This window comes from Delphinapterus leucas, chromosome 10, assembly GCF_059928025.1.
Source record: "Delphinapterus leucas isolate spDelLeu-1000000601 "Yukka" chromosome 10, BTC_Dleu_Yukka2, whole genome shotgun sequence".
In the NCBI taxonomy this organism is placed as follows: domain Eukaryota; kingdom Metazoa; phylum Chordata; class Mammalia; order Artiodactyla; family Monodontidae; genus Delphinapterus; species Delphinapterus leucas.
This window is the reverse complement of record NC_143138.1, coordinates 22,141,446-22,167,626: the sequence shown is the minus strand read 5'-3', so window position 1 is coordinate 22,167,626 and position 26,181 is coordinate 22,141,446. Positions and strand designations below refer to the sequence as shown.

General features: G+C 40.9%; 5 non-coding genes across 5 annotated transcripts; 4 read left to right on the top strand and 1 right to left on the bottom strand.

The window, feature by feature from the left end:
* Positions 1-1,669: 1,669 nt before the first annotated feature.
* TRNAA-CGC (transfer RNA alanine (anticodon CGC)) lies at positions 1,670-1,741 on the top strand. Its single transcript has one exon. It is a non-coding gene; the product is annotated as a tRNA-Ala (tRNA).
* Positions 1,742-11,980: 10,239 nt separating this feature from the next.
* TRNAF-GAA (transfer RNA phenylalanine (anticodon GAA)) lies at positions 11,981-12,053 on the top strand. Its single transcript has one exon. It is a non-coding gene; the product is annotated as a tRNA-Phe (tRNA).
* Positions 12,054-15,439: 3,386 nt separating this feature from the next.
* TRNAA-UGC (transfer RNA alanine (anticodon UGC)) lies at positions 15,440-15,511 on the top strand. Its single transcript has one exon. It is a non-coding gene; the product is annotated as a tRNA-Ala (tRNA).
* A 3,642-nt stretch (positions 15,512-19,153) lies between these two features.
* On the bottom strand, positions 19,154-19,226 carry TRNAK-UUU (transfer RNA lysine (anticodon UUU)). Its single transcript has one exon. It is a non-coding gene; the product is annotated as a tRNA-Lys (tRNA).
* Positions 19,227-24,344: 5,118 nt separating this feature from the next.
* On the top strand, positions 24,345-24,416 carry TRNAA-AGC (transfer RNA alanine (anticodon AGC)). The gene has a single exon. It is a non-coding gene; the product is annotated as a tRNA-Ala (tRNA).
* The last annotated feature ends 1,765 nt before the right edge of the window (positions 24,417-26,181 follow it).

Genomic DNA, 26,181 nt, shown 5'->3' with positions numbered 1-26,181 from the left:
TTCATACATCTGCTAATTGCTGATTATTTTCACAGAAAATTGATAAACAATTTTGGTGTTCAGTGTACGTTGGAGTAAACAGAAAAAAACAAAATGAAGCCAAAACTCCTTGTGAGGAACTTCTGTTAATGTAACTGTAGTTAGGCTTCTCCAATTTCAATGACTCTGGAAACTTTCATATTTGTGCTTTCACACTCAAACAGCCTAGTGTAATAATTTCCTACTCATCCTCCTGGACTCTCTCTCTCTCTCTCTCTCTCTCACACACACACACACACACACGCTCATATACTAGAGCTTGCAGAATTTTTTGGGTGCCTCTTCCCTAGCACTCAATTTCAGTGAAACCTGCCACTTCTGTCTCCTCCTATCTATTCTACCAGCCCCATGAGCCAACTGAGAGAGAAATTCTGCCAAACCAATAATGTCCTCTCAATTCCAAAAGATATTCAATGATATATTTACTAGTATAGGCAAAGACATAAGATGAATGAGGAGGATATAACACATACTAGGAGTCGTACCAGAAAACGAGTCTTTCTGGGCCTTCTATGGAAGTTTCAAGGCCATGATGCTAACCAGTGCTACTGCTAGGGTTCAAGATCAGACTAAGAAGCATTTTTGTTTGTTTGTTTGTTTGCTTTTGTTTTTGTTTTTTGGCTTTGCACAACTATCAGTAAAAGAGTTCCTGATCGCTAAATCTCAAAGGACGTTTTCAGTTCTCATTCTGCTCCCTCTCTGTGTGCTGTGCCTTCTGAGCACTGCCACTCCCGTGTATTCATATCAGAGCGCTGAGTTGAGTTCACTGCGCTACACTGACAGGCGGGAACCTATGGGATGGATCTGTTAAATTCAGCATGTCCAAAACCATCTCCTCGGCATAATCTCTTTTCCATTCTGAGGAAGGAGGAGGAGGAGGAAGAGGAGGGGAGGAGGAGGGGGAGGAGGGGAGGAGGAGGGGGAGGAGAAGGGGGAGGAGGAGCTCCCCAGGGTAAAGGCCTGGTCCGGTGGTTAGGACTCCTAGCTTTTGCTGCCGAGGGCACAAAAGAACAATAGATCTCTTTTTTGCTTTTCTTCCTGTTTCTTGGATGACTGGGTTCTCTCTTATGTGCCTCCCACTTTGTTTCTTGCTCTGTAAACCCAGTAGGTATCTCCAATCTGTGTCTAGATACCTATTAACTTGCTTTTAATCAACACTTCTTTCCACCCCTGAATCTGCTGTTTAGTGCGTGCCTTGAGCACTATTCTCCTAGACTATTCTATGAACCTTCTTAGTTGCCATCAGGATGTAATAAAGATGAATAGACTGTTGGGAATGAATCGCTGAACGAATTGCTGGTGGTTTTTATTTTCACCTGGGGTTTTCCCATTAAAATCTTGCCCTTAACATTCCTGTGGAGCAAACAGCAAATAGCAAGAAGTGTTTTATCCAAGGAAAAGTTCGTCAATTTTCTGACACACGTTTTCAATATTTTTCGTTCCACTTCAAGTTTTATTTGATAAAGAATCAGTATCACCCACAGCTCCCTGGCCTTCTCTATCTTAAAGCAGTCACAAATCCTGCTCCGACACACAGCACTGCTAAAACAACAAACACGGCAGCTGGGGAGATGGGCCCACAGAATACAGTGAGATATTTCTTGAAGGACCTCCACCACTCTCCCAGGAAGGGGGTGTAGCTCAGTGGTAGAGCGCGTGCTTCGCATGTACGAGGCCCCGGGTTCAATCCCCGGCACCTCCAGCTGTGGGCTTTCAGGAAGCCGTGAGATTCAACTGCTCTTTTTCCTGATTCCTTTACCCATTGCCTGCTCACAAGAAAAGTAAACATATGATCCAAGACGTTCATTTTAATGCTGCACTATTTAGACTTCATGAGCCTCAAAACCACTCAAGTCAGCTGACAGAGTAGAAGTCTATTAGTTTCCCACGGAGGCTATAACAAATTACGACAAACTCGGTGGTTTAAAACAACAGAAATTTATTCTTTTACCCTTCTGGAAGCCAGAAGTCCAAAATTAATATCACTAGACCGACATCAGGGTGTTGGCAGAGTGCTGCTACCTCCAGAGGCTCTAGGAGGAGGATCCGTTCTTGCCTCTTCCAGCTTCTGGTGGCGGCTGGCATTCCTTGGCTTGTGGCAGCAATACCCCAATCTCTGTCTCCGTGGTCACACTGCCTTCTCCTCTGTGTGTGTGAAATCTCCCTCTGCCTCTCTTTTAAGGACACTTGTGATTACATCAGGCCTACCCGGATAATCCAAAGTAATCTCTCCATTTCAAGATCTTTAATGTAATTGCATCTGCAAAGACTTTTTCTATGTAAGATAACATTCACAGGTTCTGGGGATTGGGACCTTCTATCTTTGGGAGCAATTATTCAGCCTACTATTCATAGGATCCCCTAAACCCAAAACAAGTGTGCCGTCATAACTTTTCACCTTGGCTTCTATTTTCCACTATTACTGAGAGAAGAGAAAAAGGAGAAGAAAATAAGAGGCTTGAGGAAAAATTGCTTTAGTTTCCTTTGTTTTATGTGAAGTTTTAGGATGAGAAACAGAAAGTCTTCCGTCTGATTAGCCTCTCCATCACCAAAAGTCTAGTCCAAAAATAAACTGGAGAATACTAGTTGAACGAGTGGGTGTTGCTACCGGAAAGGACAGCTGTCAAGAATCTAGCGTCCTGCCAAACATGAACAACAACAACAAAAAGAATCAGCTTTACATGACTCAGCTTACACATGCCAAATTGCTATTTTGTACTATCCAATTTCCTTTTATTTTGTCACTCATCCATTGTTCCTTCTTTTCAAATCTCTAAATAAGATTATGCCTGGAAATGTCAGTTAACAACAAATATGCTACCATGAAGAAGCGGCAAGAAAAATTTTTTTTGGTATGTATGTCAAAATGGAAATTATTAGCTGCCAAAACAAGAAGACATGTAGTTCACAAATGTCTAAGACATTTTCACTGTAGTGAAAAACCAGCCATTTCCTCTACTGTTTCCTGCCCATATAATCACTTCTGCTTATACTTTCCAGGCACTCCTCAAAATTTCTAGTCCATTGATGGCCCCGTTAAAAGGCCATTATGGTTACAAATCCATCACTATCTCTGCCCATCTTCACCGCTGAATATTAGAGAGGGAAGGGAATTCTGTCTCCCAGCTTTACTCTTTCTTTCCCTCCTCACCTCTCAGCTCTGAGAAAGAAATTCAATCTCTTTCAAATGTCCTTAGTTGATTAATTCACAAGCAAGGAGTGTGAAAGGAAAAGAGAGCAAAACACCTCTAAATTCTAATATAAATTGGGAAATTTGCATGTTTGTCTCTGCTTAGCAATGTTTTCAATATGATGGGAACCACTTGAGAAGCACCTACTGTCCAAATCTTGGGATCATTTCAGAACACTGGGTTGCCTCTCCCTCAATAACCAAAAACTGTGGAATATATAATTACTTGGACAAACAATATTTTTCTAAACTATTTGAGAACAATTTGCAGATATTATATCTTTTTCTCCACAAATCTTATTATACACTTCCATCGTAATCTTTTTATTTTATACATTTAATATATATTTCTTAAGAGTAAGGGCATTTCCTTACCACAGCACAATGATCAAATTCAGGAAACTTAACACTGATAAGGAGTCTTTTCTAATATACAGTGCATATTTAACTAATTTTACCAATAAAATACTTTATAGAAATTTCTCTCCCAAACTAGGGTCCATTCCAGAGTCACATATGAATTGTTACTCCTTAGTCTCCTTTAATCTGGAACGGTTTCTCAATCTTGCCTTTTGTGAGATTGATATGTTTTTGAAGAGCACGTGCCAATGATTTTGCAGAATATTCTTCAATTTATGTTTTGATTAGACTAAGTTCAGGTTATGAACATTTGGGAGGAATATCACAGAAATGTTTCCCTCTATCACACCAAGGGGCATGTGACGTCAGTTTCTCCCATTGTTAGTGATGTCAGCTTTGATTACTTGGTTAAAGTTGTGTCTAATAGGTTTGTTTCCCCATAAACTCATTCCCTCATAATTAATAAGTATCAGTAAGGGATACTCTGAGACTATATAGATATTTCGATCCTCATCAAAAGTTTACCTATGCTTTTAGCACTGATCTATGAATTTTGCGAGAGTCTATTATTATTCTGATGGTAATTTTATAACTTTGTTACTACCTCTGCATTTATTAGTTGGCATACCACTGTAAGGAAAAATTTCTCTTCTTCCATATTTATTCATTTAAGTATCCAAGGATTGTAATCATTTATTGTCATTATTCATCTCACACTGCCCCAGATTTGACTAGTGAGAGGCCCTTCAAGTTGGTTTCTGGATCCTTTTGAATTGTCCTCGTGATTTTTTTTATTTTTGCGGTACGCGGGCCTCTCACTGGTGTGGCCTCTCGCGTTGCGGAGCACAGGCTCTAAACGCGCAGGCCCAGCGGCCATGGCTCACGAGCCTAGCCGCTCCGCGGCATGTGGGATTTTCGCGGACGGGGGCACGAACCCGTGTCCCCTGCATCGGCAGGCGGACTCTCAACCACTGCACCACCAGGGCCCTGTCCTCATGATTTTTGAGCAGTTATATTCTAGCACAGAAAGATAACTTAGGATCATCTTGTACTCTCCCTCATCCAGTCTTAGAGTCTGTGAATCCTACAAGTAGCTCAGTTTCCTTTTAGTGGGGATTGGTATTCAAAAATCAAGATATGGGACTAGCATTGCTTATTGCTACTGAGGTATTAGTTTTTCTAAGCCCTGTTAGCAGACAGATCTGGAGGGGAAATGACAGAAACACAAACAGACATACGTGCACACGCACACACACACACACACACACATATTTCATATCCAGAGACAACAGGGCTATTTGTTACTTACCTCCTTCTCTTACAGTGAGAGCCCTGAATTCCAACAATATATGTGTTCATTTTCCCAACCACACAAAAGTAAATTCACACACACACACGCACGCATAAAAATAAATAAAATTCACACAAAATATCAGAATTGACATACCCTTAACACTACAAAAAATAACCCTGCTACATAGAGGTTATCATTTGTTTGCTTTTTTTTTTTCTTGTTTTTACAATTGGGATAAAGTACTGTGTAAAACATTTATTTGGATGTGTTCTTTCTTTTTCTCTTGAATGAGGTTATGTTATCCTTTTGAAATGCAGTTAGATTTTTTTCTATTCATATTCAATTTTGCACTAGTTTCACACACACTTGAGTCAGTATTATTTTTTGACTATGTAAAACATTAATGTTTCCAAGAGTCAAAATAATTCAGAGAATAATATTCAGATAAATTGTGGGAGAATGTTGTGTCCCGTGACTCACCCAAGTGATGGAATGGAAGCACAATCCAAGCAATCTAATCTGATGGGGACCCAACTTTGTGATCAGATTCTGATCACAAGCTGACCACAAATCAAGAACAGTGCCTTTCTTTCTACCATTAAGGTTCCTTTCTCCTGGAGTAGCCATGCCTGAGAGAGGATAAAGTGTAAGGAGTTTAGAAATAGCAGAACTGAACTTAAGGTGGCTTATTTTGATAACTTGGTCTTCAAAGACGCAATGCTGGTCACTAGAAGGTCACAGAGAGTCTTCTGAGAAGCTGATAAGAGTGAGGGGGTATAGCTCAGTGGTAGGGCGTGGGCTTAGCATGTACAAGGTCCTGGGTTCAATCTGTAGGACCTCCACTTTTGTATTTTCTTCTTACCCACATACCCTAAGAACTCTTACTTCCTGAAATATCTTTGTCAAACTCAGTCGTCTTGGCTATGGCAATTCTTTCTTAACCTTTTTGGGAGACAGGGAGGAATTGTGCTCCTTCACTAAAGTTATCTGTTGTTTGCTCTATTATTGACTGCATCTCTCCAAGCACTCTCAGCAATCACTAGCGTGTGGGCCACTGTCAATAGGTTACAAAAAGCAAGTAGCAGTTTTCCCAACCACCCAATTTCCAGTTGTATGGAATCTGAAAGCCTTAGCAAACGCGGGTCTGTGTCGCCTAATGGACAAGCCATCTGATTCCTTGTCAGAAAGTTAATCACTTAAGTTCTTCTATGGTTCTTTTATTCTAGCTCCTTCCTAACCAGAATGAAGGAGGCTGAGAAGATTTCACTAAAATATTTCACTAGATTTCACTACCAGTGGTTGACGACGGTGTGCTGGTGGGCACTTTTTGGCTCAGAGCCCCTCAAACTCTGGAGCTTACATAAAAGTCATTTAACTACAAACAAATGACAAACAAGGAAAAGATAGCAGTCACCTCAGCAGAAATCTGTAAAGGGAAATAGTACTTCTCTGGGTGTTCGAAGAAAGTTTCCAGTCTGAAATGGCAAACATTCTGAACTCTGGGGTCCAAGATCAATCTAGGGGAAAGTTCATTTCTTTGTTTCCCACAAATAGAGAAAGAGCTCTTATTCTCCCAATCCCAATAATCATTTCCAACCTTACTCTACTTACTCTCCAGGGACACCCTCCTTCCAAACTACTGAACAACCTGTATCTCCAGATCAGAGCTCTTTGCACAGCTTCAGATTCTGGTATCACAATGCCTAAGCAGAAATCCACAGGATACACCGTCTTTTTTTTTTTTAACATCTTTATTGGAGTATAATTGCTTTACAATGGTGTGTTAGTTTCTGCTTTATAACAAAGTGAAGCAGCTATACATATACATATATCCCCATATCTCCTCCCTCTTGTGTCTCCCTCTCACCCTCCCTATCCCACCCCTCTAGGTGGTCACAAAGCACCGAGATGATCTCCCTGTGCTATGTGGCTGCTTCCCATGAGCTATCTATTTTACATTTGGTAGTGTATATATGTCCATGCCACTCTCTCACTTTGTCCCAGCTTACCCTTCCCACTCCCCATGTCTTCAGGTCCATACTCTACATCTTTATTCCTGTCCTGCCCCTAGGTTCGTCACAGCCATTTTTTTTTTTAAATGCCATATATATGTGTTAGCATACGGTATTTGTTTTTCTCCTTCTGACTTACTTCACTCTGTATGACAGACTCTAGGTCCATTCACCTCACTACAAATAACTCAATTTCATTTCTTTTTATGGCTGAGTAATATTCCATTGTATATATGTGCCACATCTTCTTTGTCCATTCATCTGTCTGTGGACAATTAGGTTGCTTCCATGTCCTGGCTATTGTAAATAGCGCTGCAATGAACATTTTGGTACATGACTCTTTTTGAATTATGGTTTTCTCAGGGTATATGCCTGGTAGTGGGATTGCTGGGTCGTATGATAGTTCTATTTTTAGTTTTTTAAGGAACCTCCATACTCTTCTCCATAGTGACTGTATCAATTTACATTCCCACCAACAGGGCAAGAGGGTTCCCTTTTCTCCACACCCTCTCCAGCATTTATTGTTTGTAGATTTTTTGATGATGGCCATTCTGACCAGTGTGAGGTGATACCTCATTGTAGTTTTGATTTGCATTTCTCTAATGATTAGTGATGTTGAGCATCCTTTCATGTGTTTGCTGGCGATCTGTATATCTTCTTTGGAAAAATGTCTATTTAGGTCTTCTGCCCATTTTTGGATTGGGTTGTTTGTTTTTTTGATATTGAGCTGCATGAGCTGCTTGTAAATTTTGGAGATTAATCCTTTGTCAGTTGCTTCATTTGCAAATATTTTCTCCCATTCTGAGGGTTGTCTTTTTGTCTTGTTTATGTTTTCCTTCGCTGTGCAACAGCTTTTAAGTTTCATTAGGTCCCACTTGTTTATTTTTGTTTTTATTTCCATTTCTCTAGGAGGTGGGTCAAAAAGGATCTTGCTGTGATTTATGTCATAGAGTGTTCTGCCTATGTTTTCCTCTAAGAGTTTTATAGTGTTTAAATGTTTACATTTAGGTCTTTAATCCATTTTGAGTTTATTTTTGTGTATGGAGTTCGGGAGTGTTCTAATTTCATTCTTTTACATGTAGCTGTCCAGTTTTCCCAGCACCACTTATTGAAGAGGCTGTCTTTTCTCCATTGTATATTCTTGCCTCCTTTAACAAAAATAAGGTGACCATATGTGTGTGGGTTTATCTCTGGGCTTTCTATCCTGTTCCATTGATCTGTATTTCTGTTTTTGTGCCAGTACCATACTGTCTTGATTACTGTAGGTTTGTAGTATAGTCTGAAGTCCAGGAGCCTGATTCCTCCAATTCCGTTTTTCTTTCTCAAGATTGCTTTGGCTATTCGGGGTCTTTTGTGTTTCCATACAAATTGTGAACTTTTTTGTTCTAGTCCTCTGAAAAATGCCATTGGTAGTTTGATAGGGATTTTTTTAAAAAAATCTATTCTTGTTTTCAGCCACCAAAGGGAAAACCAAGCCAGCAAACTGCTAAACATTCAGAAAGCAGAAAAGCAGTCTCTTTCTCCATCTACAGAAGCCAAGAAACCTGGAGGTCTTCCATAATGCATCCTCCCCTTTTTTTATTCTCCAGAAGCTGTAACTGTCCACCAGGCAGTCACAAACCACCTGTACAGCCAATCTTGAGGTCATCCACTTGACTTGTGAGGGACTCATCTATATTGTTCTGTGCCTGTACTAGGAGTGAAGAGACCATGGCTTCGTCTGTAGGTATCACCGACTGTTCAGTGACAGTGGCTTTCCACAACCACAGTCTTCAGACCCTCCTTTTGAAGCAAGAGCATCGTATGAGGAGTAAAGGAGCCTGTTGCAAATGCCAGGAAGAGTTTCTTCAGGAGAAAGTTGTGTTTCAATAAGCTTCTAAGAGTTAGAAATATGTGCAGCAAGCGAACGGGAACTTTCTCAATTTCTTAAAAAAAATAAGATGCTTCCACCGTCTCAGTTGTGTTCAACCTCAAAGCTGCTGCTTCTACTGTTGACTCTGCTCCCACCGCATCCACGCCCCCAAACCGAGGCACCCCTGCAGCTTCCAAACTACCAGTCCCAGAGGTTTCTGAATTTCAAACGAAATCTCACCCTCACGTTCGTCCCCCAAAGCGCTCAGCCTGTCTATCCAGCAATGGAGAGTTGCGAGGCACTCCCGAAGCCAGAACAGTCTTCGACATAAAGAGCCAAATCCTTTTCTGGGAAAGCCTACTTCCCTTGAGAGAAAAAGATCTCATCTCTTCCCTCATACCCGGACGAAGCCACGGAGAGACGTGGAGCTTAGACACCCCCTCACCTCGCCCCATCAACTTCCCCTCACATCCTAATCATTTTGAGGATGCTTTTCCTTTGCCCACTTCCTCTCTGTCCCTTTTCTCCTTTTCTTCCTCCACTTCACCCCACCCCGCCTCTTCCCTCTTTTGGCACTCCTCCCCTCCCTACTGTGTGCTCCGGAATGAAATTTGCACAGTAGCTTAGCGCACTACTAGTCGCATTTACACACATTTTAATCTCTGTATTGAGACACTCATGTGTAGCTGATATTTTAATTTCCACATTGCTTTCTAATTCCTTTCCTTATGTTCCCAGATCAGCCTTTCCCCAGCATAGGCTGATGCTTGGTCTGGTGGGGGGCTAGGTGCATGGCTGGGGCTAAAGCCCTGGGTAGATAGAGAAATGCTGGGGGGAGAAAGAATCAGTAAGAGAATCTAAAATATTTTTAGTGGAAGTCATCCAAAGACTTGCATCCGAATTTCCACTCACACCAAATTTTGGCTAAAGACAAAAAGCTCGACCCTTTCAGAATTGGAGATTGAGATTTCAGAACCTGTCCAGATATACACAGGGGTTTATTAAAATTCACTGAGCAGGTGGTTCTTGGGTGCTGCCCTTTCCTCATTCCAGAGATTATTATCTCTGAAATCCTGAAAGCCCCTGAAATTGTTTCTATTTTGTTTAACAAAAGGAGTCCTATGTCCTGGCACTGTTCACTTCTTATAAAAAGTTCCTAATGCTCACAGATAGGTAAAAAACAATTCTTAGCCAGGCACCAGTCTGCAGACCACAATCTGAAAAGCACTAATGAAGAGATAAGATGTACTGGAGGTGATGAGGTATCCAAGGAGATCCTTTTTCTTCTTTTCTTGTTATTTAAATTGAGGCTTAATTAATGTAAACAAAAATGCATGAAATTTAATGATTCAGCTTGATGGGTTATTACATATGCATACACCCATGTAACCAACAGCTCTGGCAAAGATCCATGATTTTTCAGCCCCCAGCTGCTTCCTTGTGCCTCATCCCAATCAATGCCACTCTCTGACCTCTATCACCATAGATTACTTTTTCTTGCATTTTGAAATAATATAAATAGAATCATACAGTATGTACTCATTTGAGTGTGGATTCTTTCACTCAATTTTTAAAAAGTTGGATATATCCATATTATTGCTAGTAGCAGCAGTTCTTTTTCATTGCTTGGTAATATTCCCTTGTATGAATACTGTGCATCACAACTTTTTAATTCATTTTACTGTCAGTGTACATTTAGAGTGCTTCTAGTTTGGGGCTGAAATGTCTAATGTGGTCACTAGCATTCCTATATTTGTCTTTCAAGGGAAATACTCATGCATTTCTCTTGGGTATAAATGCAGCTGTGGAGTTTGGGGGGCATAGCTTACATGTATGTTTAGATTTAGTCAGTATTTCCAAATAGTGTCCCAATGCGTGTGCACCAGTTTACGGTCTCATCAGCAGCTGTGTGAGTGAGTATTCCAGTTGCTCCACGTGCTCAGCAGCACTTGATATTGTCAGTTCTCTTAAGGTAATTGATTCTGGTGAAGAGAAGTATTATTTCATTTGGTTTTTAAATCTACATTTCCCTCATAGCAAATTATGTTGGGCACCTTTTAAATTGCTTATTGGCTATTTTGGGTATCCTCTTTTTGTGAAGTGCATGTTAATTTGCTCTTTCTTAATGAGACTTTAGTCTTTTTCTTAGTGTTTTGTAGAAGTTCTTCACAGATAATGGTCTTTCGTAAAACATAAGTGTTGAAATATCTTCTCTCAGACTGTAGTTCATCTCTTCTTAAGAAGGAGAGGACTTGAAAAATTTTGTAAGAATAGGAAAGAGAGAGAGGTTGAAGTCAGAAAAAAAAAAAAGTTCCATCTGGAAATCTTTCCTGGTGGTTGCAGAAAAAACGCCTCCAGGCAGCTTGCTGGGACGGGAACCTCGGAAAGAGCTGATAGGATTAAATGTGTTAAGAGCAGAAACGGTGCTATTTGGCTTGCGACCCTTACATTTCTCCTAGTGTAGCAGCTTAAGAGGATACAGTTTAGAGGTTTAAGAAATGAGTAGGATTTGAGGCAGTGGCTTTTCTATCTGGCCAACTACCGTATCTTTGAAGACCCCCCTCAGAAATATGGTTACAATTTCAAAGATGATCTTCACGACCTTTCTGTCGTGAGAGGTGTAGTTCAGTGGTGGTTTATCCTTTCCTTACGAGAGGGCTGGAAACCATACACGTGCATCTATTTTTCTCCCTTTACGCTTTGCTTGCTCACACGGAAATAGACACATTATCCGATGGATTGCCTTTAAATGCTTCCGGTTTCTACTCTGTGTCTCCGCACTAACAACCACGTGTCAGCACAAGGAAGACAAGGGAAAGGAAGTGGCTAGAAGAAAAGAATTGGCTCCTTCCGGATTTCCTCAAGCCGAAGCAAGAAGCCCGTCTCCATATTAACGTGCCCAATAATCCTTTTAGCCTTGTCATTGAAGAGCAAGACAGAAAAAGAACCGAAAGTCGAGGCTCGATAATTTCATTTTGAATTGCCTTAGTTTTCTGAGCTGTCTTTGAGTAGTGGAGTAGCCGAATCCATTTCTCCCCCTATACTTCCCTCCTCCTCTACCAACCCATCCAGTCTCCTAAAACTGGATCCTATTTTTAGACATGGATTTCAGGGGAGCCCATATACTTTGGGGCGAACGAATGGGTGATGTTGAACAAAATAAGAGTAGACTGGCCCCCACAAATGAAAACTTTAAATTTTGGGAGAACAGCTAAGCTGAGCGTTCCCAGGTGGCCGGAATAGCTCAGTTGGGAGAGCGTTAGACTGAAGATCTAAAGGTCCCTGGTTCGATCCCGGGTTTCGGCAGTAGTGTTTTACTGTGGTGTAATTTATTAACCCGTTACACGACAATTATGCCCCAATCCCCAAAATCCATATATAACTACAATTTTTACGGCTTTTTGCAAGTGCGATCAAGGGGTGTGTGTGTGTGTGTGTGTGTGTGTGTGTGTGTGTGTGTGTGAAGTGTCTTCCACGAAGTGTTTCCTGACAGTGATATTTTATTTAAAGTTTCAAAACCTAGGAAATTATTTTCCTAGGAGCTAGGAAATTCCAATATGCTACATGGCCTTGCACTTACAATTCATTTCTGCCTTTATGTTGTGTGTGTGCGTGTGATCTTTTTAATCACAAGAATTGTTGTTGTTGGTGGTGGGGAAACCTGAAGAAAAAAGAACTACTACACTGTGTAAGTGTATATATGTGGGTGTGGTATATGCAAGGAAAAATTTCCAATCAGAAAATATGGGTTTGTATTTTGAGTCCACCCCGTTTTTAAACTGCTAGAATAAGGAGCTTTGTTGAACATCATTGAACTTTTAAACAATTACAAGAACATGCAGAGTTTTCTTTTTGACAAGACATTCATTCCTTCAGCCTCCACCCCATCTAGAATTTGCACATCTTAAGTTATTTCTGTTTTGTTATCCAGGAAAGAATGAGAATAAGCACTTCTTTAAGAATTATTCTGTTGAATTTTCACAAGGGGACCTAGAATACTGAAAAATGAAAGCAAATGGACAGTAAAGACGTCAAGACTCAGGTACCAATACCCCATTTTTTCCTTTTAATTTTGACTTTATTTCTTGAAACTCTTTGTTAGGGATAATAGGTCACTCTTGTGTCATTCTGAACTGTTTTCTTCTTTTCAAATTTCTGTGTCACTTTCATAGTGTCTGTTTTCCACCGACAACTCTTGGACACTTTGAAAGAAGAAAATAAAACACTATTTCAACATCAGAACTGCATCAAGTTGCAAATGGAAAATTGGTACAAACTGAGAAGCAACGTCAAGGTAGGGACATTCACTGTACAGGAACTTGGCATTAGAAACTTATCCATTAACAATCTATCCCTCCTCAATTCAGAAGCTTGCATTTTATTTCATTAAGAAGTATATGATTGGACAAACAGCATCATTGAGTATTTTATTGCCTAACACAGTAATGATTCCTTTATATTCTGTTGAAGTGGGAGGTCTAGGGTAGTTCACAAAACATAATTAGCCTCACATTCAATATCTAAAAAATGAGGCTAATGATGTCCATGTAAAAAGGGATACTGTAAATACCAAAGGAGATCATGCAAGTGAATGCTTTGTGTCATGTCCACACATAGTAGGAAACTGGTAGACTGTGCTCTATATTCCTTGGTTCTGGTGTTCCCAGAACAGCATCTAAACATGTCATGTCTTCTGTAGCTAGGGATGTCAAGTAGCAATATAATAAAGCCATAAATGAGTCACTTTTGTAACTTTACATTTTCTAGTAGTCACATAAAAAATAAAAATAAGTGGTCTTCATTGAAGAAGAATATTTAAATAACTTGGTGTATCAAAAACATCATTTAAATAAATAGTCAATCAAAAAATTATTAGTGATATAGTTTACATTTTAAATATCATATTAAGTCTTTGAGGCCTGATATATATTTTACACTTACAGCACATCTCAATTTTTAAGTGTTCAATACTCAAAGTGGCTAGTGGTACCATTTTGGACAGTGCAGGGTTAAACATACACATCATAGATTTTCAGATTTTCTGAATTGAGTATATATGGCATGAGTGTGTTCTGTCACTCAATTTAGAAGTTTAATTCCTGATAAGAATTCTGTATTAAATGAATCCATAGTCTGAAGATGGCTATAGACTTTTAAAAAATTGAAGTATAGTTGATTTACAATATCATATTAGTTTCAGGTGTACAACATAGTTACTCAACAATTTTTATAACTCTAAATATTTAATTTTTAAAATTCTCACTTTGTTCATGGGGCAAAAAAAAGGCATACCTTATTATTATGAATTCCTGAGACCCCAATAGACATGCAGTTTTCACCAGGTGTAACACAAAATTATGACCAAGCAGTGTTTCTGAAAACCTTCCTAATATTGGAAAGCATCATAAACCTAATATTTTACAACATCAAACAGTCAAGATAATCCTCCTAAGCACTTCATGGGCTAAAAATTTCATGAGCCAACTGAAAGGACAAATCTGTCAGACAAACCATATTCTTTCAGCTTCAAAAGGAGCTCAATGTTATTTTATGAATATTGGCAAAATTCCATAAATGAGCAAACCAGAAGGAGAAAGGGTTAGCCACTGGAAATCTGGTGCCAGGAAATGGGTTCTCTTGCAGTCTTTTTATATATTTCAAAGAACACAGTCTTAACCACAATAAATCCCAGGGTTCAAGAGATGTCCGGGAGCAAATTTATTTTCCTACGAATATCACTAATGAGAATACTTTTCTGTCTTTAACCATCCTCCACATAGTTGTATCTACTGATCACTCACAAATCCAAACCTGGAGGCAGGGGTAATTGTGTGAGTTCACCATGTAACATTCTCACAAGTGTGCACCACATAGATCTTGAATTTAACATGAGCAAGCCTTGCCCATCTTCTCTGTCTTCCAAACTTCCTCCCATTTCCAAAAGAATTTTTAAAACCTACCCCTTTTCTGCACTTTCTTCTGTTTGGTAATGACATAGCTTTTTTCCCTCCCTAAATAAGTGCATGAACAAACAAACAAACACATAAATAAATACTTTTTTTTCCCTTTATCCCTAATGTCTTGCGGCTATTTGTCTTTGGTCTCGCTCTCATAATTTAATATTCCTCTCCATCCCTGAAGCTGTTGTTTCATTCATGCCTTATGAATGCTTATGAAGAAGAGATTTTGGATTATTGGCGGGGCCTGCTAAATTAGCTGGGTGCCTAGATTAGAAGAGAAAAAGAGCCCCTTACATTGCAATGTTGAATGCATCGTTCTAGGGTTTTTTACTGCCTGTGGCTTTCCTCCATCAAATCTGGTCCTTAATATTCCAATGGAGCAAACAACCAAGATCATGAAGCATTTTAGGCAGGAAAGAAGCTGAATTTCAATGGCCTTGTGTCTCAGGTTAAGACATATCTGGAGGAAATCAAAAGGTCCAAAAACTGGGACTTGATTTGATCTCTTGCCAAGCATAATAGGAGACTCCAACTATGTTTTAAAGCTATGGTGGCAACTTCTTTTGGTTATCTGACACATGTTTCCAATCTTTTGCCTTCCACTTCAAGTTCTGTACTCAAAAGCATCAGTATCCTTCTTTGGTTCCTCTACCGCCTAGACACCCAAGGATCCAGAGCCTCAGGAAATAAAATTTATTCCCAAAGAAGCATTATCAGGAAACTTGTTGGGGAGGGGGTGTAGCTCAGTGGAAGAGCGCATGCTTTGCATGCATGAGGCCCCGGGTTCGATCCCCGGCATCTCCAGGCCTTGGTTTCACTTTTCCTTCAAACCTCAAGGAATACAGATTTAGTTCTCCTAACCCTTTTTTTCCCGTTATAGTCCTGTACACATACAAAGTAAAAACATAACCCAATGGATTCTGGTGAAGTCCCTCCTCTCTTGCTGTGAGCCTCGACCTCACCAAGACGACTTCAACAAGCAGAAGAAAGACAAAAAGGAAGTGGGAGAAAGAACGGGATGCCAACAGGAACAGTCTCGAAATCTTGGCCCTGAGATTAAAGTCATGACAACCTACACACCGAACTATCTAGAGTTCAGCCTCTGAAAACCATTTCAAATTAAAAATACTTGGTTACTGCCTTACCCCTCTTATCTTCCATGTCTTGCATTCCAAGCTCAACACATTAAACAAACAACAACAACAAAAACACTCACTCCTACGTATAGCTCAGATGGTGAAGTCTAAAGACAAAGGCGGTCCCTGTTTCTACCTTGCGCTCTTCTCCTACCACTAGCACGTGGGGATCCGGACACTGTGGCCTCCCCGCCGCGCGGTCTGAAACCTCCAATACCACCGGGATACACTAAAATCAGAAACTCAACCGCAGGACTTCTCTCAAGTGCTCCAACCACGGAAAGAGCAGCGAGGCTCTCTGAAAACCGCGACAGTCAGACAAAACGAAGGGGATCTTCCTTCGGGAAAGCGGTCTCAGCTCACTTCTTTTACCGGGAATGGGCCTGCTTGTTCCCCACGTACCCAGAGGAAGCGCAGCAGAGACGCGTAACTAACCGCCTCTCCGCCCATCTGAAACTAACGCCAACCTAAGCACTCGTCCACTTTTTTCCTCCTCCACCTTCCTGTGGCCGCTGAAGCCGCGGACTCCACGCCTGCCTGTCGTTATCGTTACCTGTATTCTGCTCTCGCACTAATCTCCCTCCTGGTGTTAACTTTCCCAAAGATATCAGCCCACTCGTCTTGGAGTCTCTAAAGCCGAGAACTGCCAAACCTGGCTGACTTTCAGAATCATCGCGGGGAGCTTTTAAACAAGGTCGATTTCTGGCTTAGCCCATCAGAGATAAGTCAGAATTTCCTCCAAACCTAGTACCTGAGTTGACTGTCGGAACAAATTTTGGCTGAAGGTGGGAAGCGTCTCCCCTTTCCACAGGGACAATGGGATCTCAAGAACTAATTTGGCAACCGGCGAGTTCATTTTGCACATCGGGCCCAGCGGCTGAACCTCCCCCTGGTGTTCTTTCATTCAAGAAAAGGATTCCGTATATACTAAGAGGGGCAGAAATCGATGCAGCATCCTGCTGTCTGTTCTTGTCCCCAACTTGGTCTCTGTGCATCTCAGAACCAGAGCTGCAAGAGCCCGGGAGACAAACCAATGCCGGATTTCCCAACCATGGTGCTGGCCCAGGCATTGACAAGGGTATTGTTTTTATTAGTTTCTTCCTTCTGTTTGCCTTAGGTTTCTTCTGCTCTTTTTCCCCTTGGCTATCTCAGTGAAAACTTAGATGACTAACTTGTGATTTTTCTTTTCTTGTATGCACTGAGTGCTATAAATTTCCTTCTCAGTGCTGTTTTAATAAGTATCAGAAATTTTTAGTGCTGTCTTAGTGTATCAGAAATTTTGATACATTGTATTTTTATTTCATTCTATTTATTTTTAAATCTCCATTGAGATTCCTCTTTATTCCGTGGGTTATTTAGAGCTGTGCTGTTTAGTTTCCAAGTGTTTGAATATCTGCCTCTTATCTTTCTGTGACTAATTTGCACTGTGGTCAGAGAACACACTGTATCTTTCAATTCTATTAGATTTGTTGAGGGTTATTCTATGTCCCAGGATATGTTCTATCTTGGAATACGTTCTGATGGATTTGAAAAGAATCTATACTCTGCTTGTATTGGATGAACCATTCTGTGTTGATTGGATTCCGGTGGCTGATGGCATTTTCAAGTTTTTCTATATCCTTGATCATTTTCTGTTTAGTTGTTCCATCAGTTATTCTGAGAGAGACGTTGAAGTTTCCAACTATAATAGTGGATTTGCATATTTTATCTTTCAGTTTTATCAGATTTTTTTTTCCTTCACATATTTTGCAGCTCTGTTGTTTGGTGCATACGTATTTTGGATTACTATGCCCTTCTTGGTAGATGGGCACTTGTATCATTATATGATGTCCTTCTCTGCCTCTGATAATTTTCTTTGTTATGAAACTGACTTTATTTGACATTAATATAGCTACTCCTGCTGTCTTTTGGTTGATGTTTGCATGACATGCCTTTTATTTTTTTATCCTCCTAACTTCAAACTGCCTATATATTTACAGGTTATATTTGAGGTGAATTTTTTTGTAGACAGACAGCATATAGTTTGGTCATGTTTTCTAATCTACCCTGTGGGTTTAATTAGTGCACTTAGACTATTTACATTTAATGTAATTATTGGTATGTAGGGCTTAAGTCCGGCATTTTATTTTTTTTTTTGTTTTCTATTTGTTCTCTGTTATTCTTATTGTTCTCTTCTCTCTTTTTTTGTTGCCTTTTTATGGACTACTTGTATATATTTTGGAATTCCATATTCATTTATCTATACTATATTTTATTGTATCCTTTTGTATAGATTTTTAAAAGTCATTACTGCAAGAATTCCATTATAGATATTTAACTTAGACTGTACTGGTGTCACCATTTTACCAGTTCATGTGAAATGTAGCAACCTTACCTCCCTTTCTGTCACTTTACTATTCCTCACTTGTAATATGATTGTCTTAACTATTTCTTTCACATACATTTAGAACCACATCAGACAGTGTTATACTTTTGCTTCAACTTTCAAACATAATTTTAAAAGCTCAAGACAAGGAAAGTGTATTGTACTTACCATGTTTTTTTGCTTACCATGTTTTTTTTCTTCCTTCCTGATATTCAATATTCCTTCTCTATCATTTCCTTTCTGTTTGGAGAACTTACTGTAGTCATTCTTTTAAGGTAGTTCTCTGGCAGCAAATTATCTTAGTATTCCTTTATCTGAGAATATATTGATTTTCTTTTCATTCCCGAAAGATATTTTCTCTGGATATTGTATTCTGGATTGATAATTCTGTTCTTTTTTTTTTTTTTTTTATAATTCTGTCCTTTAAGCACTTGGAAAATGTTGTACCACTCTTTCTGACCTCTATGGTTTCTGATGAGATAGATAGCCGCTGTCATTTGAATTGTTTCTCTATACGGGTAAAGTGCCATGTATCTCTGGTTTCAAGATCTTTTTCTCCCTTTGTTTTTAAGAGTTCAGAAGTCTTGGTTGATTTTTTTCCCCAGTCAACTGATGAAAGAGACTCTCTTCTAAAAACCACATAAAATCCATATCTTCAGGTCAGCAATCCCTATTCCAAATGGCTTCCCAAGACTGTCCCTTGGGGTTGGTAAATTTATCACATAATCATTTCACACCTATAAAGCAACCACATAAAATCCAAATCTTCAGGTCAGCAATCCCTATTCCAAATGACTTCCCAAGACTGTCCCTTGGGGTTGGTAAATTTATCACATAATCATTTCACACCTATAAAGCAATGAGCAAAGTTTCAATCAGTGTAAAATCAGGATATCATTTCCCCCTAACTCTTCCTGTATGAATAAAGATAAAACAGAGGCAGGACGCCTGAACAGGGACTTGAACCCTGGACCCTCAGATTAAAAGTCTGATGCTCTACCGACTGAGCTATCCAGGCCCACAATGTTAGCTTTTCCCGTAGTGTCTTATCTATCTTCACACATTTGGACAGTTCGTTTTATCCTTCATGTATTAGTTCCCAAGTCAGATTTCTTGGATTTCCCTCATTGCTAAGAAGATTCTGTTTGAGAGAGATGTTATAATCGTTAGGAACATTTTCCTTCCTCTTCTCTTCTTTGTCTTCCTTCTCTAGGTTTTCAGAACCAGAGATGCTGCATCCCCTAGACAAAGCATTGCCAAGTTTCAGACTACATTGCTAGACAAAGAGGGTTTCATTTCTTGCCAAGTACCTCACCTAAATTTCTCCAGGCAACACTCACACTATTTCTGTTTCTCTCTCTCCGCATTGTCTTGTACATATTTCTTGCAGCCTTTGTAGACAGAGGGAAAGAGAGTTGAAGGAGGAGGAATTTGAAGATGCAAGAAAGTGTTCCATAATGGGTCCCTTTCTGTTGATGGATGAAATTGCCCCCAAACATTCCTTTGGCAAGGGAGTCTTGGAGCTGGCTGATGGGAGGGTGGGAACCAGGTGGAACAGCTCATGCTGGCCAGGCATTCTGCCCAACGTGGTGTGGATTTACATTCTTCAGCTTCTACTGGAGCCAGTAGCTCTCCAAACAGGAAAACAACAAGGGACCATTATCCAATCTATGCTTCTCATTGAACCCATTTCGAGAAGGAAAGGGGTTTAACTAAAACAATTTCATAGGAAACAGCAGAAGGCATTTTCTTGGTCTAACCAGACTCATTCAGTCCAGGCCCTAGCTCTTACCCTCCACTGCTCCTGTTTGAGCTTACAGATTTTTCTCCCTGGAGGATGCGCCATTGTATCTTTGAGATGGAACAGGTCAGAACGTACCAAACTCTGAAGCTCCCTCTCCTTACACTATCATCATCCCTTCATTGCAGACTTTAGTTCTTGGCTCATATTTCTCCACTGAACTTGCATCATCATTAACTTGCATCAGACTTAGGTAAGAAAGCCTTCAAAGGCTGTGTCACTTCTGATCGCCTCACCGTTTATTAATTTTAAGTAATTGTTGTCAGGAACTTGATGCAGTTTTATTCCCTTTGGGGCAGGAATGTTATTAATGAGATCTTCTTTCCAATGAAGTTAGAAATTTGAAAACAGAAACCTACCACGTTTCAGCTTCCAGGTTTGAAAACAGGTATTCACCAACTGGCTAAGTGGCCTTATGGATAAGGCATCTGATTCCGGATCAGAAGGTTGAGGGTTCGAGTCCTTTTGTGGTCGTTTGCTTATTGCTAGGCAAGAAACGGAATCCTTTTCATTTGACTTTCTAAGGGCTGACCTTGAGAAGAAAACCTGAAATGAGGCAAGAGTCTTAAAAAACCAAAATTAGTATGCCCACTAATTACCAATACCTTGCGTTTTGTCATTGGCATCTAATCACCAGATAATACCCAGTAGTGAAATACTAATGCATGTATAGTTATTGATACCATAATGACCCTGGATTTTCTGGCTCAGAATCCTTCTCTAGAACTGGTAGACAGTGGCCAAGAAAAGGATAGGAAGGGGAAGAAAAGTTGACTGCAAACATTTCTCTGGAGAAAGCTGGGTTTCAAAGAGTTTCTATCTAAGAGTTAAGAATATGTGCTTGGAGGGCTAGGGGAGATACTAAATCCTGAACATGCACTTGCAGTCTGGACCCTCATAGTGAGAGTCTGATGCTTGTCAACTGAACTATCCAGCTCAGGAATTCAACTTATTCTGAGAATTTATTCAAAGCTAATAAGTGGATTATTCTCTAACCTTTCTACTATTTGCCTTCGTTATAAATACAGGGCACCAATATTTGAGAAATTCACCTGGCAGAGGGATCCTCCTTCTACATTCAGCATAGCTTCCTACTTAGCAAATCTGAACAAACTTGCAACAGGTAGAGATTGAATCAGTAATCAAAAACCTTCCAACAAAGTAAAGTCCAGGAGCACAGGCACATTCAGCTAAACTGCAAGACATAAGATTAACACACAAAAGTAAGTTGTTTTTCCCTACACTAGCAATGAACAATCTGGAAAGGAAATTTAAAAAGCAATTCCATTTACAATAGCATCTGAAAAAATAAAATACCTAGGAAAAATTTAACCAAAGAGGTGAAAGACTTGTACACTGAAAACAACAAAACATTGCTGAAAGTAATTGAGGAAGAGGGGTAGGGAATTTCAGTGGGAAGCATCTCTGTTCCTCCATCTACTGTCTATTTCATGACTCAAAAATTATGAGACTCAACAAAAATGTCTGTCAGGTTCTTTATTTTCCCTCTTCTTTCCATCTTTTTTCCCTGTACTGAAGGTGATCTTCCTCTTAATGTTGGGGTAGGCCTCTTTTTCTTAACTGGTTTTTTTTTTCTTTTTTGGCTTCATAGTGTGGATTGCAGGGATTGACCCTGCATCCTTAGCAGTGAAAGTGCAGAGTCCTAACCACTGGACCGCCAGGGAATACCCTAGGCCTCTTTTTTTTTTTTTTTTGGTGGAGATTTAGGATGGACTCCCCCCCCCCAACTTTTCCTCTCCCATCCCATCTTCCTTTTACCAAAACAACCACCCTATGTGGAACCAAGGTCTATGGAATAGAACTGGAACAGCTGTAAAGGCAATGCACTGAATCATTGGTTTTCTTTTCGTATGAGTGGGGAAATCATGAGAAAATGAATGAAAAGGTGCAAGAAGGATTGGGTTACAGAGTAAAGAACACACATGGAATTACAGGGGTTTTACTCAAGACCTTGTATGTGGAAGGCACCTGCTTAAACACTAAAAATCACCTCGCCCTAGAAATTCTTCATAACATATCAGTGCCATTTTTGGATGGTTTTGAGAAACCTAAAAGTTGGCAAGGGAAAGTCCACTGAGATAAATTTCACCAATGTAAAAATCATTAAACTAGATCCTCTCTTGCATCTCTGGTTCAATATTCTGGAACAGAAAAAGTATATTAGGCAAAACTAAGGAAATCTGAATAGATTGTAGATTCCATTTTAAAAAATGTATCAATTTGAGTTCATTAATTGGCAAATGTATCATCCTACTGTAAGCTGTTAACAATATGGGAAACTGAGTGCAGGGTATAGGGGAACTCTCTGTAATGTCCTCTCCATTTTTCTCTATATCTACAACTGTTCTAAAGTTCAACTCTTTTTATAAAATAAAATGATCTCTCTTTTAGATACACAAGAGAAGAGAGCATTTAAAAGGATTTAGAGCAAAGGTTTTGCTGCAGAGTGAATGCATTTCTAACAGGGCTCTTGTACCGGTTAGCGCCCACATTCAACAGGAGGGTGACTTATAGGACCTATGCCACTGTCTGATTTCTATGATGATTTTAAATAACATTCAACAGAGGCTAAAACAAAAGAATAAGCATGTGATTAGTAACGTGCTCCAAACGAAAGCTGGCTTCAGTAGGCTTTTGTGTATGTATGTATACATGAAATTATGGGGAAAGTGAAAGAGTCTACACCAGAACCGGGTCGTGAATCCTGGGTCCTCAGACTAAGGGCCTGATGCAGGTCCAATTGAGCTACCCAAGAGTACGAAGGTTTCAGTAAGAATCTATTCAAACCAAAAACGTTTAGTCACTGCTTAACCTTCTCCTTCCACTCTTTCCCTTGTATTTTAAAGCCAAACATGCTAAAAACTAGTTGATGGCAGTTGAAATGCCCAAACACAAAACTGCGTTTGGAATTTGTTTCTAAACTCAATGCTGCATCCGGATACGTATAACGTCGACTTTCTAAAATTTCTAATACCGGGGTCTACTGCTCCAGAGATATGCAACCACAGGCGTGCCCTTGAAAATGCTCAGCCTGTGTTTGCCGTGACAGAAAGTGGAGCAAGGCACTCTCAGAGTCACAAAATCTTGGGCAAAACGGGACGTATCTTTTTGTGGGACACACGCTTTCAAATCACTTACCTTAGGAAGGAGCCTTCTTCTCTTCCCGAGGGCCTGCAGAAAGTGTAGCAGAAATGCCGGGCTTGGTCACTTTCTACCTCCGAGCCTCTCCATTGAGACCCTTCTCCAAACTAGTCCTCTTCTATCTTCTTCCTCTGCTGCCTCTTTTCTTCCCCTTCATTGGCTTCATCCTTTTCCCCTCCGAGAACCAGGCCACTCTCCCTTCTCCAACACCTCTTCTGCTTATTCCACTTCCCAGCCTCTCGTCTTTCTAGCATGGTGATAGTATAACCCATCCCGGTCGGTACCTGTCCTCTCCTACCCATTCCCTCTCCTGACAGAAGGTTTAGGATTTTATCCAAAAATCTTACCTAGCTTAACAGTCGCACCAATGTTTGCCTAAAGGTGGGAGGTGTCGACGTTCTGCGCCCTGGGTACTGATGAAATTTTCAGACTTGTCCAGGCATAGGGAAGGTTTACAGACAGCGAATTGGTTTCTCAGGTTGCGCGCAGCTTCCCTTGCGCTCTCCTCCTTGCGCAAATAATGTGATGCTGTAACAAACAGGAGCGCCCACATTTCTACTCTTACCTCTGTCTGCCGCCACTCTTGTGTTGTCTGCAAAACCAGAGCGAAAGCGTCGCCGTAACAAAGCCGCTGTCACGTACCGAGTCCAGATGCCGAATGCAGTGGTTTGCAAGAGCACGCAAGGCTGCCTGAGACACATACTTGTCGCTCTTTGTTTCGGTCAAGTATTGTGAATTGATTCACCTCTTGTCTTAACTTCACACCTGGACCTACATTCCCTCGGCTGCACTCACGGAGCGCGCCTTTGTATCCCCAGCACTACGTTTTGCATTTTTGGCAGCTTCGTGGGCAGAGGAGCACTTTCTAAAGAAGGGAGAATCTAAAGACATAACAAAAGATTCAGTTCTGGGACTCTCCCTCGTGGTGGACTAGAACTGACACAAGAGGCAGTTGACTAAAAGTTCGTGACGGGGAGGAGGATTGTGGGAAGACCTAAGGGTTTTTCGGTCCAGAATGCATTTCTCTTTTTCCTGCCCTAGCTGTGAGACAGGAGTCAGTCCAGAGGTTTCAGAAACAGAGGAACTGAACATAATGGACTTTGGCTTGCCAACATCGTCATACAGTGATAAATAAATAACATGGGACAATAGGTAAATGAACTTACGGTGGGGGGGGGTGTAGCTCAGTGGTAGAGCGCGTGCTTAGCATGCACGAGGCCCTGGGTTCAATCCCCAGCACCTCCATTTGTCCTCAACTCCCTCACAGCTGAGGTCCTTCTCGGTTTTCTTTGTGTAGACCTTAACTTTTGTATCCTTCGGTTAATCATGTGACTGTGGGCCTTGACATTCCTTGGATCTCCCAACCTGACTACTTCAGTACAATAAAGCCAGGAACCAAGTTAAGTACAGAAACTGCTCGCTCAGAATCAGTCCCCTGAAGGCGGAGCACCGAGTATGCCATGTAGGGTCCATTCTCCTTTGCTGCATTTTTTTCATTATTATTAAGAAGCAGGGAAGAAAAAGACAGACTGAAAGAGAAAAGGGGGAAGGGGGCCTTTGGGAAAATTCTTTTAGATTACCCCTCCCACCTCCCACCCCGTCTTCCTCTCAGTTGGTTTGTGTCAATGGACAGGCTGCGGGCTCCAGAGGAAATTTTCCTTCTCCTTTTCCTTTCCCCACTCGCCCCTGTGCTTTCACCACACACCGAACCTTGGTTGGGCAGCAAAAGGTCGGTCCAATCACCAACCATGGAGCGCTGTGTTCCCAGGTTTTTCTCGGTGAAGGAGTGTTTAAGATACTGTCCGTGGGAAAGACGCTTCTCACGAAACTCAGAGGCTTCCAAAATCCGTAGTTGAAAAAGTTATTTCCAGTGTTGGAAAGGGCAGCTAGTCTCTCTCAAAGCCAGACTTGGGCAAAAAAGGTTGCTCCTTCCTGTGGCACAAACGCTTTTAAGCCCGCTTCCCTTAGGAGGAAGATAACCTTCTGGTTTCCTGCATCCCTAGAGGGAGCAGAGGAGACAGAGGCAACGCGGGCGCAAATTACCTCCCGGGCCAACCAAATAGTGGTTATCATAAGGACCTAGTCCCAAGCCTTCTTTCGCCCTTTCCTCTTTTAGTTCCTCCTCCCCAACCGCAGCCACCTGCCTCCTCCTACCCCACCCCACCCCCATCCACTTTCTTCATCACCCGCTGCTTCACCTTCTCCTTCACTTTCCCTTCCCGTCTCTCCTTTCATTCTGTTTCACCACTTCCTCCAGGCTAGTTGTTTCCAAGCAGCTCACTTCAGTTCCTGCAGCTCCACTTTCTTGATTAACAGTTCTCAAACCTGGATGATCAACAAAATCATCTGGGGAGGCATTTCCATCCTATAGATCTCCACAGCACCCCCCCATCCCGTGATTCTGAGTGCACTCAGGAGCTACAAGGTAGAAATGGGCATATGTATATTTACAAAGTTATCCGACGGTTTCCCAGCTTCGGGAACATTGCATTCTAGTCTAAAACCTTTTATCTCTGTGTTGGTGAGTCGCTTCAGGCTGCCTATATTATTCACCAAGTTACTTTTAAAAGTCGTTTCGCCTCTGAGCGACCATTTCAGCGACTTTCCAGAGCCAACTAAGCCTCATTCGGGCTTTTTTTTTTGAAGGGGAGGAGCAGAGGAGGAATGGAAGAGTTGATATATATGTAATTGATTCCCATATTCAGGAAAATACAGATTTCCCACTCGTGAGAAAAAGTAAAAGAGAAGACACAATGATTTAGGATTACTCCTAAAACTCACCTTTGGTCACCACAGATTTTGGCAACAGGAGGAAAGTGTCTATTCCTTGCATCTCTGTGATGGCTGAGGTTTGAGTATTTGTCCAAGAGCATCGGGTTGGAGTGGGAAGGTTCTTATAAAAGTTTAATTTGCTTCGCCGTTCTTGCTTAGCCTCCGAAGTGTCTCCCTTAAGCGTCATTGTGGATCTCAGAAACAGAACTGCACAGTCCCCAAGACAAAGCCACTGAGG